General features: G+C 40.5%; 1 long non-coding RNA gene across 1 annotated transcript in view; it reads left to right on the top strand.

The window, feature by feature from the left end:
• LOC136009757 (uncharacterized) overlaps positions 1–9,868 on the top strand; it is a 35,727-nt gene extending 25,859 nt beyond the window's left edge. Inside the window, exons 2-4 of the long non-coding RNA XR_010610641.1 lie at positions 3,824–4,128; positions 6,337–6,395; positions 7,612–9,868. This is a non-coding gene — a long non-coding RNA (uncharacterized LOC136009757). The remainder of the gene's footprint in view (positions 1–3,823; positions 4,129–6,336; positions 6,396–7,611) is intronic.
• The last annotated feature ends 5,305 nt before the right edge of the window (positions 9,869–15,173 follow it).

Here is a 15,173-nt window from a genome sequence, read left to right as displayed (position 1 = left end):
CTGAAGAAATTCTGAAGAATTAGTAGTAAGTAGATAGTACTTGACTTTTGCTGCAATCCCAGTCATTTCAATGACTCTGTTTCTGTTGATTTTTTCCCTTCCTTGTCATTTAGTCAATTCACCTTGCATTTGCCAGCTGACAGGAGTTCTGGAGAAGTTGTTTAGCGAAAAGCCACAAGCCCTAAAAGCACAGCCCTGGAAACTGTTGTTTAGCTGTCTGAAGGATGGTTAGAGAATCTCCAGTTTCACACCCACCACACCTCTCCCCCACTGTGAAATACCAAGAGAATTTGTTTTCATGAAGGTCATACTTAGAACATTCAGAATTGACATGTTACAAGTCACCAACAGAATAAACCCCTCACAGTGTGAAACTGAGCTAACCATTACTTTCTTCATTTGAAAGCAGATTTTAACATAATCATACTTAGGAAGCATGGGGAGTAATTCCTGAAGGATACCTCCCATAGGTAAGATGCAGGAGGACATTGCTAGATTTGTTCCCCAGAGGGAACGAATGAGCAGGAAGACAGCATGTGTCTTGTAAAAATCAGCAGGACAGGCCCTATGATCAAAACAAAGAATGAAGAAAATTAACTCATAAAAGCACTAGCAATTTGCCTTAGAGTGGTGAAAACTACAGGAGATTGGAGTGCCTAGAGCTTGATCATTTTCTTAGGAAATAAAAACCAAAATACACATACAAAACACCCTCCCCACACCCTAAATACAGCATATTTGACGGTAGGAAATGGAATGTGTTTGGTGTGCATGGAATAAAAATGTTAAATGGCTTTCCTATACAAGTTACTGTCTTGGATTGCCAGAAGCAGTTGGTTAATCATGTGATTAGATGATCTAGGACAAGATCTTACACATAGCTATGATGGCATTTAAGCTTTCACTCTTCAGATGCAGTATGAGCCATTCGGCTTTCATTAACTTGAGTAGGATCGTGATCTTTGAATACGGTAATACCTGCCTTTTTTTCCCCCACCAATTCCCATGAGCTCTGTGCTGCTCCAGGGACGGCTTAGCTGGTGACAGCTATTCATATTTATAAGACCAAAGTGTTCCTTCTACTTCCACTATTCTTTCCTTCTGAGCTTTCCTTGAAAAGAAGTCTGTGCCACTTTACATTCATTTGCTTTTCAGCCTTCACCAAGAATTCTGGCTAGAGTGCTTGATCTAGGTTGTGTACTTAGTTCAGTTTGGCTGAACTTTGTCTCCTCCATAACGGAGAGGCTCAGGTACAGGGTGCAGGAAACCTGATAGGTGTCCTGTGTGAATGCAAGTTGTCCAGCAAGCCTGCTGGAGATCTCTTAGACCATGTTCTGGATTTACTACACACAGCTAATAACACATTGCTGTACATCTGATCTGTCTTACTGTGCTTGTCAGTATAAAGTTACTGTAGTACCAAGCTTGTCATCCTCTGGATATGTGGGGATCCAGTGGTCTACGCCGCTGAGCATCCAATAGGTCACTGCTGAAAGGCAGTAGAGTTCAAAGGACTGGAGTACTACAAATGCTGTACACACACCAAAACCAGCCCATCAGGTCTTGTAGTGTTAGTAACTCATATGGGAGGGGTTGTCTGCCCATGGCCCCTTCTACAGCATGATCTCTGTTGTTCAGAAGGCCACACGCCTATTTGCTCCTTCCCTCCATTCCACTGCTCTGCCATTCTGTGTTCTTCACTAGGATTGTTGTTCTCAGTGAAATATTAGTTTTATGTATATACCAATAAGTGTTTAGATTTTGGGCTGCATCAAAAAGAACGTGACCAGCAGCTTGAAGGAGGTGATCCTGCCCCTCTACTCTGCTCTTGTGAGACCTCACCTGGAGTATTGTGTGCAGTTCTGGTGTCCTCAACGTAAAAAGGACATGGAACTCCTGGAACAAGTCCAGAGGAGGGCCACGAGGATGATCAGGGGACTGGAGCACCTCCTGTATGAAGATAGGCTGAGGAAGTTGGGGCTGTTCAGCCTGGAGAAGAGAAGGCTGCGTGGAGACCTCATAGCAGCCTTCCAGTATCTGAAGGGGGCCTATAGGGATGCTGGGGAGGGACTCTTTGTCAGGGACTGTAGTGACGGGACAAGGGGTAACGGGTTCAAACTTAAACAGGGGAAGTTTAGATTGGATACAAGGAGGAAATTCTTTACTGTGAGGGTGGTGAGGCACTGGAATGGGTTGCCCAGGGAGGCTGTGAATGCCCCATCCCTGGCAGTGTTCAAGGCCAGGTTGGACAGAGCCTTGGGTGGCATGGTTTAGTGTGAGGTGTCCCTGCCCATGGCAGGGGGGTTGGAATTTAATGATCTTAATGTCCTTTCCAACCCAAACCATTCTATGATTCTATGATTTGGTTTCATACTCTGCAGCTTCTTACATATGGTCTCAGTTTATTTATAGAACGCTAAATACTCACTAAAAACAATGGCCTCCTGTTTATCACTTCTGGATTTTATACTCACAATAGGAATTTTGAGACCCAAGTTTGACAGGCATTATTTAATATAGACAGTATCAAATTGGACTGAGAACAAGTATTCACTCTGATTTAACCATACTGCCTCTACTACCATGAACATCCTTTCTTGAAGAACAGAGGGTTATAATCCATTTTGTATAATTCATTTAAAAACCATAAGGGCCTCTGGTTATCAAAAAAAAACAAACAGCCTCTTAAGATTTTGTATCTTAAGTAGGTCAGCATAGCCTAAGCCAAATGGGAGAACCAGCAGCAGACAGCATCATTTAGTCTGTACCATTATTAAACTAATGCCTGTGCCTGATTTTGAGATACCAACTAACGGCTTGAGGTGCCTTTCCTTGCAATCAAGATCAAGGTTCTGATTATATTTGGTCATTAAAAATTTTATGTGTTTTTCTGACCTTTTAATATTTTTCTTTTTCCTTTTTTTTTTTTTCTTTCTTTAAAGCTAGGGAGTTTTACTGTTTGTGGTGGTCTTCCTGCCAAAATCCAGTTTGGGCAGTTGAGCCCTCCTTATCCAGTGCAATCTGGTTTCATTGCTGCCTGTTTTCTTGGAGAGAATATCATGCTACAGGGTATGCATTTGGTAGTTAATATACTTATTATCAAAAGTGCCTTTTGCAACACATCTGCATTCACAACCCAGGAAACCCAGTGTTGAGGGATCCCAAAATTGTAAGTGTTCCCTGTTTTTTCATGGCAACACCCACCAGTGGAAGTACTGAGGTTCAGTAAGATCCCAAGCTTACGTTGGGGTCTGAGAACCATCTCCCACCAAGGTGACTGCAGTGTCCCATATTAATCACTTTCACTAGGAACACCATGGCCTCAACTCACACAGTGTGATTGAAATCTGGACTGTTTTCTGGGGACAAAGTAATCTTTAGGAGAGCAGGATGCCATATCCACCTTCTCTCACCCAGCAGCTCTCTGGTTTAAGCTGACTGACAGGCAGTAGCTGTCCCTGTGAAAGTTCATATTGTTGACAGACTGCTAGCATGCAAGGTTATTGATGGTTTGGAGGAAATGGGGTTTCTGAACTGTGTAGGTGTTACTGCTGATGTCTTTTGCCTCCCTTTCCAGACCAGACATGGTTTCCCATAGTAATGCAAAACCTAGTTCACTTCTATGCAGTAAGAAGTATATCACTTGGAATTAGGCTTTTGTGAGCAAGGAAACAGCTCACATGAACGTGGAAATGTTTGTCTTCCTGATCAGCATTCCCCCAAGTATTACAGCCATTTACCTATTATACCAGTGAGCAGCTAAAGGGTAGTGGTAGATAATAAATGTTTGGTGACGAAGGTTGCATCTTCCTGCTTTACTCAGAACTCGGAAGGCATCCAGCATCGCCCAGTTTGTGGTGAGAATGGAAGTCAACAGGAACCCAAGAGCTGAGCTTAGCCTCCCTTTTGGCAAGAAAACTACCAGCTGGTGAACCACTTCTGCAAGAAGTAAGCTGGTTTGCAACCAGCTTGTGAAGCCCTTTGTTCTCACAAAGAATAAGCTAGAGATACTTCACTGCAATGCCACCAATCAAAGAAGGTCTAGGAATGTGAAGTGCAAGATAAGAGGCAGCAGCGGTGCTTATGGTACAATGCCCAGCTTCACATGCTTCCCAGCCAGGTTCTCAGGTAAGAGAAAAAGGATTTGTTTGAAGGTCACACATTCTTCTGTGCCTAAATAAAGTTTCTGGTGAAGTGTTAGTTATTCTCAGAAGAATTAAACCAGAGTCACAGCTTCATGCCAAGAGATTATAATATGGATATGCTGGGCCCAAGGCCAAAGGGAAAGTAGTTTTGCGAAGCCTAGTAAAAGCTTGTATAGTTTAAGAATTTTCTAGGCTCTTTTCCATCCTTAAAATTGACACCCATGTGTATATATGTGTGTGTATATACACACACACACACACATACATATACACACACACACACACACGGTTTAAGTGTTACACATTTGCATACTCTTTAATCAGCTGAATTGAAAAGCAGTCACTGCAAACTGCATATGTTTATAAGAAGTTCACAGAGGCCACTAGGTTTACTGGCTTTATATGTTACCTTACTCTGTCCTTCTCTGCAGTAATATACTCGCAACATTTCCAACTTCTGAGTTAGGAAACAAGGGAGCAGTCTATGAATGAGAGATTCAGGACAAAGAAATCAAAGATCCTGAATTGGGAAAAGCCTCCTGTTTAAGATGAGGCAGTATGATAATAACATAGTGCAAAGATCCTGAGGCCAGTACCAGAACTGAAAACAGTATAGCTGGGAAACACGGCTCAACAGGACTGGAATTCGCAGCTGCTTTTAGTGGTGACTGGATGTCTGACATAGAGAGGATGGTGCAGGGAATGGATTTTAGTTGTGGGTACTCTGGTTAATGATTAAGAATAGAGAGGTGTTTCCTGGCAAAATTGAAAATTACCTTGAAAATTTGAAAATTGGAAATTTAGAGCTCTCTCCCTGCCTCCTCCCTGAGATGTTTCCACAAGTTTATAACTATCACCTTTGTTTTATGGCATATATAATTTCTTATGCTAAGCCTGTCAATAGGAAGGTCACACCTGCCATGCTACTAAGAGAAAGCTGGAGCTAAAAGAGTCACTCTCACAGAGAGGCAGTTTCAGAGGTAGTGGAAGAGCCCTATCAGAGCACAGGAATATTTGCTGACAATTCTACTGAGATGCCACATCTTTACACTCTCACTCTCCTTTCTAGCATGTCCAAAATAGAAAGAAGATAGAAACAGCACAAGTCCTAGCTCTGCTGCAGACTGCATGGAGCTCTAGCAAGCCTGAAGGGAGCATGTCTGCCACTTTCAAAGTTATCCTGTTTTCCTTCTTAAGTTTCAAAGAAAGAGAGTCCATCAGGCTGTTAAATCTATTGATCGATTTATACGTTTTAGACTTTCTCCACTACAATTAGATTAGAAACATTTTGATGAAAGCAGTCTAATCCCACAGCAGGGCTCCTGATTAGCCTTTGCTGTTTGCTCTACCTCCTAAGATGAAAAGGTACAGTCTTTGCTGCATGGGCCTCCAAAGTCCAACTGGGCTTAGTGGATCTAAAAGCTATGGTTTGGGATTATAAGCAAGAACCAAAGAATGCAGGAAAGCCAGGAAGTCATCAATCTAGGAAAAAAAGTTTTAACTTTGGCTCCTCCTGCCAACTGATTAAAAGCCAACATAGCAGTTTGGCTGGAAAGACTGCTTCCCTCCCAAGCCCCAAGGTAAGCAAGTATTGTAAATGATTTGGGGGAGTGGCAGCAGAAAAAAAGGTAGAAAATTGCTATTAGTTTGGAGTTACTTGAGATGGGCCCAGTCAAAATCTAAGCAACATTTCAGCTATGGGGTGTGCTAATCTTAGCTATGGATTGGAGCTCTGCAGTTCATGACCATTGTCAACTGTGAGACTCATGTACTATGTTTAAACAACAACAAAAAGATGCGATACAGCATAGGCGTGTGTTGCCAAGACAGCAAACAAGCACACACGTTCACTTGATTTGAATGGTAAAGCTTCCTCTACCGAAAGAAGACAGTTGCCCCAAGCAATGGGTTTAAGACAAGTGCTCTACACAGAGCTGGGCACCATTTACCATATTACTTATGTGGGAAGTCACCCGTGATGTGCATCAAGCTACATATTTGAAAATATCAGAGTCATTATGTTAATTGTTTACATCAGTGACTACTGAACTTTATTACAATGCTAATGAACTTATCAATTGAGAACAGATGCAAGGGAGTACAAAGGTTACAGCATGGTATGGAGTGCTGATAAAGGACATGGATAATGACGACAAATCTCATTCTCTCCCTTTTCCTCCTCATTTTGCAGATGAGGCCACTGTGTGCAAGAAAGGAGCGAAATGCAGGTTTATCTCATGCAGTCAAAAGGTAGGAAAATGATTACTCCATCACTTTGCAACATTTTCTCATCTACTGTAGAAGAGAAGCCAACTCTGCCTTGAGCTACATCCTGATGTTGGTTGCTGCTGCCTAGCTGTAGATGTTATTACTATTCCCAGAGAGCTGGGGCGGGGGGTGGGGGGAAAGGAAAAAATGATTGCTCTATCACCTTATTTTCACCAGGAATGTCCTATTCTAAGGGACCTCTTGCTGTATTAATTTTATGAAGAAAAACCTGTGCCATTACCAATATTTCTACTGAGAGCTGGAGTTTGAGCAGTTCTCCAGAACAGAAGACAGCAAAATCCTCATGACAAATGTTCTAACAGCTCCATGTAAGGAGGGTGTACAAAGAACTGAAATGAGGCTGTATGTAGTATAGATTGGAAAGAATAGGAACTCAGGGGCTTTTTTTATCATTATTTGACAACAAATCATGTTTCTGATTCATGTTGGCCTTTACTGGCATATGAAATGGCAACTGAAAGTGCGTGTGTGGGAGTGTTCAAGTGGGTGTGGAATACCGCCCTTTCATTTCCTTACATAAAAAAGCCCCCTACTATGATGATGGCTGCATATCATATTTCAAACCTGACCAGGACCAATAGCAGGAGAGAGTTTAGAAGTTTTTGCATTCTTTTGATCATAAGTGGGGGGAGGGAAGGGAGGGAAAGAAAACCCCCAAAAATTCAAAACCTCCAAACCACAACCCCTAAACTACAAAGAATAGATCTATTTTCAATGAAGAATCAAGAAGAGCTAGTGGCTATATGACAGGCTTTACAGAATATATATTATATATAATTATGAAATAACATCTATATATATAAACTCATTTTGGACAAACTAGTAGGAGAGCAAAGGATGGAACACTGAATTATGATGCTAAAAGAGTCCAAGCTAGGTCCATATAAAGCTACTGAAAATACAGAGTGAATTACAGGCCAGAAATAACACAAAGCAAGCCAGCAGCACCCACCATAGAATAACTAAAAATGAGATCCCTTCCCTGGCAGAACAAGTTATGATGCAGAAGGCATCAACACCACAACCACTAGCAATTACAATACGTAGTAACTTCCAAAACAGAGGCTGTAAAAGGAGTACAAAGAAAACTACCTCTCCCTCTCCACTTCTTCAGTGAATTACTGACATGAGTGATGTGTTCAAACACTGACTAACCATGGTTATCCATTCTCTGCAGGACAGACTGCACTACCAATGATAACACACTCCAACTGCCAAGCTGAGAACCGGCTGCAAGTTTCTTATGTAGCAAAAAAAACCCCACTGCAAACCAAAAAACCCTCAAACCTCAGACAGAAATATGGTACAGCATGAGGAGAAGTGTGTGCCTGTAAGATTGCTCCCTGCAAAGCTCCCTACAGCTTGAGAAGAGCTGAATTATGCTCACTTGCATGGAGATGGGGCATAGGCTGGAAGTGCCAGTCCATTGCATATATCCTCCTGGCTCTTCTTCCAGATGCTGCAGCAGATGAGGGTGTGGGGAAGAAGAGGAGCATCAAGGAGGCAGAAAGATGCAACAGTAAGAATAACTAAGATTGTTGAGATCCATTTTAAACGTCAGAGCTTTCTGTCATGGCATTTACAGCCACAGTAAAGTCAAATGTGTTTTCAAATGAAACCACTGCAAAGCAACATTTTGGGCTGAGCCACTTGTGGAGGTCTGTTTTGTTTCCACTAGAATTCAGTAGGCATTGCACCCCTGGACTTCACTGGACTCCTGAAAATCTCAGCCTTAAATTTTTGCTTTAGAAGTGTAAAGGAGATTATTTCCAAGTTATTAAGAATAAAGTTAAGTGGATTTGAGAGAGAAACTCTTGAGAAATCAACACCGGTTACATTGCTTTGGTAGGAAGAGATCAAATGAGTCATTACCAGATTAAACATGCTTTTCATTCTTTGGAAGCTTTGCTAGATCACATGGCTCAGGTAGCTAATTTAAAACGTAGCCCCTCTGAGTTTCCCATTTTGTTATACGGATACAAGCAATTCTAAATGCAGTTGGGCATTATAGTTTTGTAAGCTACTGGATTTCTTTTAAAGTTTTCTCAGTAAAATATTACCTGTGAAAGAGAAAAACAAACTAAAGATTACTGAGCATTTTAATACTTACAACAACAATACAACAACAACAACAAGAAACCACACCAAGCATAAACAAAACCTTTACCACTATTTAAGTTTGCAAATTCGGTTACTTGAATTAAATGTTTCTGCCTCACGTTTAAAATTTATTCTACTTTAAAACCCATACCCGTAAAGAATCACTATTCAAAAAGAAAACCAAAACTACTTATATATATAATAAAGAAAGAGAAAAGGACAACAAGGAAAAGCAAGATCTGGTTATCAACGCTGCTTCCAGCGGACAAACTGGTGTGCAGAACAGACTTATCATTAAACATCTGTATTAAGGGCTGAACCACAGAGATTCTAAATACTGCCCTCATCTTTGGCTTACTTAATCATTAGCACAGCTGGTAACACAGACAGAAAGGCTGAAGGAATGGTAATGGCTATTGGCACTAAACAAAATAGGTTGTTACATCTTCTGCTATTGTTGCTTAAAGTCCTTTGGCATCAAAGAGCTAGAAGGTACTTCTAAATTTATTGCTTCCCAAGTTCATACCTTGTTCATCCTGAAGTCATAAGCTATAAGTCACATCACTTTCTAAAATTCTTTAACGTTTTGGGAATGACAAATCATAAAATGGTTTGGGGTAGAAGGGACCTTGAAGATCATCCAGTTCCAACCCCTGCCAGGAGCAGGGACACCTTCCACTAGAGCAGGTTGGCCAAAGTCCTTTTCAGCCTGGCGTTGAACACTTCCAGGGATGGGGCATCCACAGATGCTCTAGAAATTCCTATAATATTCCTGATATAATTGCCCTTACTTTTATAGTAGCATGGCAACACCAGAGAGATGGGCTCAGAATTCAGTTTAAAACAATCACAATGCCAACAGAATCAAGAACTTATCTTCTAAATGTGTTCCAACTGGGGTTAGTTGTTTCTGTGCTTGTTACGTATGATTAGTGCTGAAGGAATTTAAAACTTCTGACAGTGGAATTCTGGGAAATTTCTTTTTCTTATACACTATTTGTTAACCTCAGCTAGTATTCTAAAGAAGTAACCCAATTCAGTTTCATTTTAACACATAATCTGTTCCAGCAATCTGTTAAATCATATGTTTGCATTTCAAGTAAAAGCCCAATTACTGAAGTTTATTCACCTTTTTCAGTGCAACTCTAGCAAAAATGGTTGCTGATAATAGCTCATGATACTGATAAAATACTCTACGGTTAGACTTCACACCAGCATAAGATGAATCTGCTGTTACTAAAGTCCCACAATATGTATTGCAGCTTGACTGTGAAAATTCCTGTTTAATAAATCTTTTAACCTGTAAATCAGCAGCTTGTTTCTCCACATTTCATTTCTCCACATTTCTGCATGCTTGCCATTAGGTCAGTAATAAGTGTCCTCAGAAATGGATTAATGCTTCGGAATGCTTACAGGGATGCAACACTGTCACATAACTGTGCACATACACACAGAGCATTGAACACAGTAATACATGCTTACAAGAAGTTCTGCTCTACCAGTCAATCAGTCCTTGCAGGATCATCAGAAGGCCTTTTACTTGCACACACGGGCTTACTTCGCTTTACATATGTGGTATGTAACTTGAAATAAAAAAGATGATTTATCTGCATGAGATAAGAATACATGGAAGTCTTGAAAGGTTATAGACCCAAGTTTTTACCGATCTGTTCCCCAACTAAGCAAGGTTTTCACTACTCAGTCCCTTGCACACTTCAGTGCTTTGAAGACCCCAAATTCATCACACAAAGTGTCAAATAGTATGTTCTTTGTTCACTAGGGAGAGAAGCAGGAAAATTAACTTCGCTTAGTTTGGAATTTTCAGCTTAAAAGATGACTTTCAGTTTCATTGTACACATCTTCTGATCCTAAAATTCATACCGTATCTTTGGAAGCTTCAGAACTTGCTCTTGGGGGTGGCTGCCACAATATTTGTCTTATGTTTTAGTCCAAAGACCACCAGAATTTATTTCTCTGATGCACTAAGACTCTCTGAGTTTTATATTGAAGAGGCAATAAAATGGTATGTTGTCTGTTCAGCTTCCTTGATACTGTCAGTGTTTGTACTGATTGCTTCCAGAGACACAGCATATTTTTTTCCATGGAAGCTCTGTCTAAGCTGCATTACCTCACAAAGGGGCCAGATAAAGAGTGTCCATGTAGACTATTACTGTGATTCATTTGGCACACAGCTATTTGTAAAATACTGTAATTTTACAGCGTGCTGAAACCACAGTTCAGTCTGTGAACAAAGACTTGCTTTCACTTATTTCACATTCTGAACTAGCAGCCTCCTCCCCAGCAGACTGTTATTTAAGGGTTGATTAACCTTAGTATTGCAAAGGTTTTACAGGCTTGTTTTGTGTAGGGCACAGTGTTTAGAAAAACAGGGTTCTGATCTCAGCTAGCTTGTTTAGATGCTAATGATACAAAAAAAATGCATCAACAGAGAAGAGCTGGTTCTACTGTCAGTACATTGAGACAATCAAAAGCAAATTGAATAAAACGGTATTTAGATCACACCACTATATAGTGATGAATATTTTGGTTTGGTCCAAGCAGAACTAATGTGAGATAGGATAGCCTGCGTGTACATTGTTGGTGGGTTTTGTTTTGTTTTGTTTTTAAACATGTTTGAGGTCCTACCATGTTAATATTTCTCAGTAATGAGATTAAAAGAAGATCAGATGATGAGAGAACCGATACTAAGGAAACTTGACCAATCATTTGTGACCACACGAGAATTTCACTGGGAAAGGGAGAGAGGGTAAGCAAAACCAGAAGAAAAACAATCAGAGGGTGGAAAATGAGGGAACAGTTAAAGATTTCACATATGCCAACCTTTCCCTTCTGACTGCTTCATTTCTTGAAGTTTTTTCAGCCTCTGATTAAAGCTTTTGCTTCTTCATTGGGGAGCTGATAAGATTTCTTTCACTGGTGTATTTACTTATTTAGATTCTTTAATGACAACTTAGAGCGCTGCCTTTCCCTTCATCAGGACGCTTTATAAGTATGCTGTCTTCTTCACCTGTCTTGTTTTTTGCTGCCTGTCCTTTTCTTGACCATCAACTGCCACCCCTTAAGAACTTAATATTTCTGTTCCAGAAGCCTGTTTCCTCTCTGAACCACAATTATGTTACTACATCACCTGCAAGCTTCATGTCACCAGATCACAACTAGCTGAAGTAGTAGCAAGGCTAAACCACCTGCCGGTCAAGGAGGTCAACTACATTTCCTACGTCCATTTCCATTACTTCAGTAGAGCACAGAGAGCCCTAACAGCTTAAGGTAATTTCATGCTCTGCATGACATTCCTAGAGTGTTGTTTGTGTGCTGAGATTTCTGTACTCCCTATCTTACTGGCCTAATTTTGTCTTCATTCTTCACTATCCCTTATTTATTTTCTTAAAACTTGTGAATTGGAAACTTTTTGACTCCAGCCCCTAATTTCCTTAAGCCAATTTTAAACCAAACATCTGTGGATCAGTTGTAAAATATTAATAAATATCTGAATACAGCACATAGAGATAGTGTACCGCTAGAGATTAACAAACATAACTACACTCAGTTCTTACAATAAACGTCTATGCCACATCTCCTCTCCTCCCCAGTGCATATCTCTGACATGGTATATAACCACTCAAAGCTTTGTCCCCCTACAGAGAAACTGGCAAGAGAAAGGGAAACTAATTGCTCCATCTATCAAACTTCCTCTAGCCCAAAGCTGTGTACAGTTCCACAGGGGATCTTTACTGTAAGCACATTTTGTGCTGCAGGATGTGTGCTAGTTTATGTCCTGTTTGCATTCCTACAGATGAAAGTTTACCTCCTAAACAATGATGGTTAGAGATTTTGTAATCTCTTGATTTGACAGGCTGTATAAGAAGTTGTGTTCTTTGAGCAACACAAATCATAACTGGCTTGAAATCTACACGAGGCGCATTGACCTTCTTGAGTCTTGTTGTTACTGTGCACAGTGTAGGTACGCAGACCAGTAGGATTACCTTTGCAGAGTTTATTAAGAAAAATCCTGTTGTTTATTGATTTACCTACAAAGAAAAATATAGCTAGTACATTACTTCCAGTGGAGTTCCTGGCCTTTATGCTATCAATTCTGAAACATGAAGAGATTAGACCTTGCTGATGCCTAGTTGCTTACCATCTCCACTACCTTTACACCATTTGGTGTAGGCAGTTCCAACAACACCAATCAATAGCAATATCACATTTCAGAGTGTCTGGTACTCCATCTTACTTCCTTGCGCGGTTATATTCAGCTCACGCGTTTGATGAATTCTGTATCCTGGTAGATTAATAGCTTCCTTTACTAACACAGGAGTTCTGCTGGTTTTATTGTCAGCTTTACAGGTCCAGCCAAATACATGCTGAAGAATTGCTTTTTCCTTGTTCTTCATTAGAACAAACAAAAACAAACAACAAAAGAAAAATGAAGGCTGGGAGGATAATTACTTATTTTCAGCCAGCAGCAGCTTCATAAGGTTATGCAATTGTCAATGAAAATACAGTTTGGCCTACATACATTTTATTATTGACAATGAACCAGAATGGAGAAATATCTTGGCTTCCAACTCTGAGACTGAGTTCAAGCTTAACACTTAAAAGAAAACCTTATTATTACTATTTTATGAGATTAATCACATCTGACGTGAATTACAGAGGAGCAGATAGCAGTTCATAATGTTTTCCAACGTGTACTAATCACTCTTTAGAAACCATCCTGCACTTCAGATGTTAAGATTTAAACCCTCCAAGAATCAAATCTCATTTGTCTTTCTTACTTAACCAGTCTCATAACAGGTAAGAGAACACAACAGATAAAGTATAACCTGAACGGGTTAATGGCCAAGCTTGTAACATTAATACATATTAGTATACTTGCTCATCACTTCTTTCACATAAGATATACCAATTGCATATCATTTGGGCTTAAATATTTCAGGCCCAGTACATGGATGAGTTTGGTGGGGTTTTTCTTTTGGTGGGGTTTCTTTTTTGTGCCCCTTTTTAAAAACGTGTGTGTGTGTAAAGCTCTATCAATTCAGCAAGAATCATGGTAACATTTTTTCCTATGCATCATGCAGCAGACTATGAGAACAGAATGAGAGGAACACATGTCAGGGAGGGATCCTGTGTTGTTCCAAGGACAGGGGGGATAAAATCCCTTTGAGTTCAGCCAAGTTACAAGCTTTCGACTTATATATACAAGTGCCACATGGAGACCCCTCTGCAGCATCTTAGTGTCTGACAGTGGTGTAGGTTTACACTTGATGATTATGTCCAGATTCCTTGTAATTCCTAGCACGTAGTTCTTCAGCCTAGAAAGCATATCCCTAATTCAAGAGGCAAAGCTGGACTTTCTTAATGATGCCAACATTGGCCCAGGGCAGGCACTGAAAGCAGGAGCACCCTCTCAGTTTTTCCTAAACTCTCAAAGATTGTCTTTCTATGGACATTCAGGAAGTGCAGGAAAAAGACTTTCAGTTTTAAGGTAGGAGGCCAGAAAGCATTTTGAAGAGGAATCAAATGAAACAGTCAAAGAAATGTCTGCAAGACCCTGCAAGCTATTAAAAAAAGCTTCACAAGGAGAATAGCTGTACAGCACTAGAACAAGTTATCCAAAGAGACTGCAGGATCTCCATGCTTGGGGAGGTTTTAAGGACTCCTGAACCAGCTATCCTGTCCTTCCTTGACTGTAGCAGGTACCCACCATCATTGTAGGTTTGCTAGAACATCATCAACAGTGCTGGCTTTCTGCCTTGAAGGACCCCCCACAATAATAATGCCTTTTGGGCAGCAGGCAAAAACACAGGCTACATTTCAGTTGCCTGAACAGCACTACTTAAAGTAATTTGCTGTACTGTTGGGTTTTTTTTTTCCTGGCTATATTCAACCTTGTTTTGTTACCCAGCTGGTTTAGCCATTGCTTGAATATTATTAATTGCTCTTGGCTGTACAGGACTCATGTTCTACATCTTTATTTTTTCCTGTAATTTGATGGCCTTATCAGTTAATATGCTTCCCTGTGGAACAGATATATTTAGTTAATTTTGAATTCGGCCTTGAGCCCTTTTAGCTGGACCCTCAAAAGTAGCTTGTAAACAGTTACATGGAAAGGAATAAAGGACTCCCAAGGCTCATGAGAATAGGAAATGGCCCTACAAGTGTAGGACAGATAGAATCCCTGAGGGGATAAAGATAGCTAACTACAGAGACCAACTGTTTAAAATGAATGGGATGATGACAATAGGTAACATGAAGATAGGTGAAGGGGTTCTGGGGAACAACATAGCTGACCTTTGTTTGGGTTACATCTAGTAAGTAGGAAAGTGGCATTGTAGGCAGCCTGTAAGAAAGAAGGGTTCACTGCTTTATACAGGAGGAGTAAAGTGGGATTTCTGCTTTGTAAACAGTAGCAGCTGAGTTAGGAGGAGAGAACAGCTCTTTCCCCAGCAAAGCAAGTATACTGCTTGCTTTTTGGAAAGAAGGCTTGTCTCCAGCTAGGAATTCCCCTTAGTAACAACCCCAGATCCTCACAGCTTCCAACATGTTAATTCAGGCGTTTACAGGGCACATTAGTGAGCTGTTATGAAAAGCTGGTTTAAAATTACTTCATTAGCA

Source organism: Lathamus discolor, chromosome 3, assembly GCF_037157495.1.
Source record: "Lathamus discolor isolate bLatDis1 chromosome 3, bLatDis1.hap1, whole genome shotgun sequence".
Classification (NCBI taxonomy): domain Eukaryota; kingdom Metazoa; phylum Chordata; class Aves; order Psittaciformes; family Psittacidae; genus Lathamus; species Lathamus discolor.
The sequence above is the reverse complement of the archived record's forward strand: the minus strand, read 5'-3'. Positions and strand labels throughout refer to the sequence as shown.